The sequence below is a fragment of the Herpailurus yagouaroundi genome, unplaced genomic scaffold, assembly GCF_014898765.1.
Source record: "Herpailurus yagouaroundi ecotype Mexico unplaced genomic scaffold, PumYag 140, whole genome shotgun sequence".
NCBI lineage: Eukaryota > Metazoa > Chordata > Mammalia > Carnivora > Felidae > Herpailurus > Herpailurus yagouaroundi.
The window spans coordinates 62,860,220-62,865,644 of record NW_024412395.1 but is presented as its reverse complement, the minus strand read 5'-3'; the positions used below and the strand labels follow the sequence as shown (position 1 = coordinate 62,865,644).

General features: G+C 39.9%; 1 pseudogene; it reads left to right on the top strand.

The window, feature by feature from the left end:
* The first annotated feature begins 587 nt into the window (after nt 1–587).
* On the top strand, nt 588–2,474 carry LOC121030345 (transforming acidic coiled-coil-containing protein 3-like; annotated as a pseudogene).
* Nucleotides 2,475–5,425: the final 2,951 nt, after the last annotated feature.

Sequence of the window (5,425 nt, the reverse complement as noted above, 5' to 3'; positions counted from 1 at the left end):
ATATATCAGCGGTTAATGTACAAGCATTTAAAAAGATGCTGCAAAATTCAGGGCAAAAAATAATTTTTTCATAGCTGACAGGAATACTTAACTAAAACTCCAAGATAATTAACTAAAAAATTAGAACTAATATAAATGTCAACAAATTATTTGGATAGATTATAAAAATATCAATCAATTTTGTACAAATAGCAATGTTTAGAAGACCCAATGGTAAAATAAGGAAGCATAATACCTACCAGCAAAATATAAAACACTTAGGATCAGTGATAAGATATGAAAGAGGGACTAAATTGAGAGACAATGCGGTGAAGAATTTAAGGAGCATGGCCCAAACCAGCTCTTGTGACATCTTGGCAAGCCAGCAGAATGGGTCTGCAAATTCTAAGTGACAAAGTTGTCACTGGTGACAAAAGTACAGAAAACTGTGACTTCTGTTTTCACCACTAGAACTTACCAGAAGTTCATCTGTTCTTCGGCTGTCACAGAAAGAAAATATGTCACCCAAGAACGGGGCTAAAGCTGTGAAGGTGACTTTTCTGTCACCTTTGTGGGATCCACCAAGGCACAGTATTTTAAGTCCCAGCATGAACAGCAAACTTGAGACTCGTTTTACTCTGGAGGACACCATTGGGTTAGAAAACTCCCCCCAAATCTGGATCCAGAAAGAGAACCAATAGTTCGCTAAAGAAGTGGACACCAAAATGACCAACGGAATTCTCCAGAAACAGTGGCTGAAACCAGCTTTGTAGAGACGTGTTTCAGTGGGCCGCCTTGGCTTCCTTGGCTTGCCTTGATTCCTCAAGCTCTCCCCACAGATCCCAGGAAGGCTTGAAAACCAAAAGGGCACCTCCAGGAAGAATGTCTGGTTCTTATTCCTTAGATAAAAGCATTACATTTGCTTCTGAAATCCTAGAAGGCCTCCTGGGATGGTGTCCCAAGACAGGGAGCATCCTCAGAGGCCACAGTAGGAGAATGGCCCCTCACAGACCTCGGGCTGGCCCTGACCTGCCACCTCCTCCCTTCCCCAAGTTGCACCTTTCTGAGGCGCCACATCCTTAGGTCCTCAGAAGTAGAGGCCAATGGCCAAATAACCCCGGAATTTAACTTCTCTGACGATGTTGTCAGGAAAAGGGCACCCCGACCAAGAAAGCTGGGAGACAGAGAGACCTGGCCTCAACTTTTCCTTGAGGAGTCCAGAGGCGAGGCAGGAAAATGCCCCCAGGGAGGCACATGACAGTCCTGTCCCCTCCCTCCCCGAGGATCCTACAACCTAGGCAACCCAAAGTGTAACCCATCTGTGGGTGGTGGGGAGGCTCGGAGCCCAGAGTGACCCTGGAGCAAGTCACTGAGCCCCAGCTCTGTGGTGAGGAAGTCCCCTCCCAGCAACCCTGCTTTCAGACTCAGCAATTGACAACTTCTGGTGACACTGGTGGGAATGCGGAGGGAACTGTGAACTCCTCAGGTGCGTGGGTTCCCACTAACAGTTGGGTGGTGAGCCCACTGCCTCCTCTGCTGACCCAGTGTCCTCGCTCCAAGGCAGGGGCCAGAGCCTGCCTTGGACACGAATGAGGAGTGCTTCAGAGACCCTGTTGACGCTCTAAGCACCTGAGCAGAGGTTGATTATCTGAAGCAGTTTGGGACTTCCTCGTTTAAAGAGTCAGCCTTGAGGAAATAGTCCTTGTACTCGAGTTTTACGCAGGAGGAGGCCCTTGCCTGTGGCCCCTGAAAGCAGGAGTGCGCACATGCACACATACCTTCCTCCTGAAGCCCACCCGAGGCCAAGCTGGTAGAACTTGATTCCTTCGGAGCTCCAGTAAGTCCCTGTGTCCTCGGGCCAGGAGGTTCGTGGTAACCGTGGTGCCCGTCGTGGATGTACTGCAGCACAACCAGAAAGACCTGGACCTGGCAGTGTAAGGATACAAAAGCTGAAGGTGAAGAACAGGTATGAGGAGCTGTACGCAAAGAACCTGGAAATGAGGAAGATCTCCAACGGGTTTGAGGGGATCCTGGACCAGGTGCTGGAGGAGGCTTAGAAATAGAAGTAACTTGCCAGAGCCCAAATTCAGAGGGTTCTGAAAGAAAAAGACCAACCTACTGTAGACTTGGACTACATGGAAAAATCTTTCTCTGTCCTCTTCAAGTGGTTTGAAAAACACAAGGAGGTCATTGAAGGATACCGCATGAATGAAGAATCTGAGAAGTGTATGAGGATTGAAAGGAAAGACCAGAGATACCAAGCACTGAAGGCCCACATAGAAAAGAAATTCAAGCTACCAAACGAGGAGATCATGCAGATCTGGAGCAAAGCCCAAGCCTTGGCCTTGGCCTTCCATGTGAGCTTGAGGAAGGAGCAGATGTGCATCCAGTTGCTAGAGAAGACCACTGAGCGGAAGACTAAAGAAAATGAACTCATCAGAATCTCTGACAACCTCATTTCTAAAATAGAAAAGATCCGAGGTGCAAGTTCTTGACCAAGGTCTGTCTCCATTATGTCTGACTCTCTATTGAAAGATCTCATGTTCTTTCTTGACTCTATAACTTGTTTTTAAACTGGATTGCTTTAAAAAGAAGACTAGTTTCCCTCTAGTCAATGGAGGAGGAAGGGAGGTGGAGGAGAATGAGGATGAGAAGGAGGGAAAGGTGGGGGAAGGAGGAGGGGAAGGTGGAGGAGGAGGAGGATAATTATTTAAGAGTTTAAGGCTTTGGAATTATACAAATCTAGGTTTAAATCCTGACTCTGTCATGTACTAGCTGGTGGGCTTAATCTCTTTGAGCTCACTTTCTCTGTCTATAAATGGTTGCAATAATTGAAATATTAGTGTAAGATTGACAATGTATGCATGGAAAAAAAATAATAGCTATTAAATATAATTTAAAATGCATCAAAATATTATTAGTAAAACTGTGGGACTTACATAATGGACAGATGGAGCAATAAGATAGCACAGATGCTTCAGGGACAAATACTAGGATATATAAAAATATACTATTTGATAAAGGCCACAATACAAATCAATGAGGGCAGAAGAAACATGTCAATAAATGATTCTGAGCTGTGGGTGAAAGCTTTGAAAAATATAGTACATGTGTACTTTTCACCTAAACACAAATAAATTCCATATAATTTAGAGCACTAAATAAACAAAATGAAACTATATCAATTAGAATAAAATCAGACTCAGTAAGTATTTGGATATTGACATGGGGAAAAAAAACCTCCAAGACAAAAGAGCAATAGCAGAACCACAGAGAAGAGATGGACAGATTGACCACATATGAAGTTAGGTCGAGGGGCACCTGGCTGGCTTGGTGGAGCTCGTGATGCTAGATCTTGGGGTTGTGAATTGAACCCTGCATTGGGTGTAGACATTACTTGAAAAAAAAATCTTGAAAAAAATATTAGGTCTGGGGCACCTGAGTGGCTCAGTCAGATAAGCATCTGACTCGGCTCAGGTCATGATCTCATGGTTTGTGAATTCAGGGCCCGCATCAGGCTCTGGAGACTGCTTTGGATTCTGTGTTTCACCCTCTCTCTGCCCCTTCCTCCCTCACACTCTGTCTGTCTCTCTCAAAAATAAATAAACATTAAAAAACATTTTTAAAAAGTTAGGTCTAAATGACAGCAAAAAGGTAATGAAATATTTGCATTATTCATGATAGGCCAAAGGTTAATATAAATATTTAAAGAACATTTATAAACCAATAATAATTATAAACCCTATTACAGAAAAATGAACAAAAGGTGGAACAAGTAATTTATTAAGTAGTACAAAGCCTCCCCTGCCAAATTAATACAAGTAATCTCAATAACAAATTTAAATTAACTTTTTTGTTTATTATATTGGTAAATAATTTTAAAGAAAAATATAGAATATACACGATTTGCTAGTGTGCCCTGAGATTGGAAATTCATGTATTGCAGAAAGAGAACAAATAAGAGTAAACATTAAGGAAATTATACTAGAGTTATAATCCTTGACCCAATGTTTTTCCTATACAGATTCGCTCTTAAGAAATAGAGATGCAGACTATTACTAATGTGCAAAAATATATTTATTAGAGGATTATTTGTAATAAAGGAAAATTGGGAACAAATTAGGGATGGATAAATAATGGTACAATCAAATGATAGTACACTATGTAGTAGTTAGTTAAGCAATTTTGAAGAAAAGTTAGGAGAATGGGAAAATGTCCATAGTAAAATTTTAAAAGGATAAAGGAGTATGCAATTTTATAAACCTGTATATCATACTCTGATTTTTAGTGGTTGTTTCCTATCACGGAACTTTCACTTTTTACTTTGCATTTTCCAGTATTTTGTCAAGTTCTCCATAATAATTATATGTATTTTAGTACTCAGGAAATGGGCAAAATGCTGCTCCTCATATTGTATTAAGTAAGCAAAACCATAAAATGCATATTCAGAAGGTCTCAACTATATAAATAAAAGTATTTATTTTTAAATCATTTTAAAATAAAACAAAAAGCCTGAAAAGAAAGAGTTTTATGTCTATTTGGCAGGCAGTGGACAACCTGAGAAAGTTCATGGGACCATGTGATTAGAGTGGCAGTTAAGATGAATTGCTTCGCAGGGTGCTAATAACTGGTGGGGAAAGGTGATCCGGACCAGGCTGTGGTAGAGGGGACAAGAAGGGGTTAATATTGAGTTACTACAAGGAACAGAACTGAAAATACTTGGAGACTGGGAGTGGGACATGGAGGACAAGTAGGAGCCAAGAGCTTAAAAAAAAAACTCCTGAATTTAAAAAATACATACAATTATTGTAGAAAATTTGAAACAATAAAGAAAAATGCAAATTAAAAAAGTGAAATAAAAATAAAAGTGCCAACCTACAGAAACATGAAAATTTGGAGGAAAAGCTGGTGTGAAAGAGTAAGTTAATTTTTAAACTTAAGTTTGTGGCTACAAGAGGATATTAAAAATATATTTTAACATCTCCCTTAGTTTTTATTACATAATATGTAAACAGTAGAAAAAATCAAATAGGAGAGAAAGGTACACATTACTATCAAATCTCCTATTGAATTTCCTATTATTACTGGAAGTCCTTCTCTTCATTACTAGCCACTTTGAATTATTTTCAGTTTTATTTCCTCTGGTGATCAATTTATAGCTGTGGAGCTCAAACCTTGATATCTTGACCTATCAACATCAAACATTACCTGATGTCTCCACGGTCGGAAAGACCAAGAACTTTCTCTCTCTTCCTAATTTTTTTAAGTTAAATTATTTTGGGATTCTTTTGGTAACGATTGTAACATGTTACACTTCTGTAAGATGTTTAATACTTAAACTTTTATATCTTGATCAGCCAACTTCAAACATTACCACTGAATTCTCGACAATATAAACTGAGAATGTCAGTGATTATAAACTTCCTTACACTTCTCATCCCCCTGT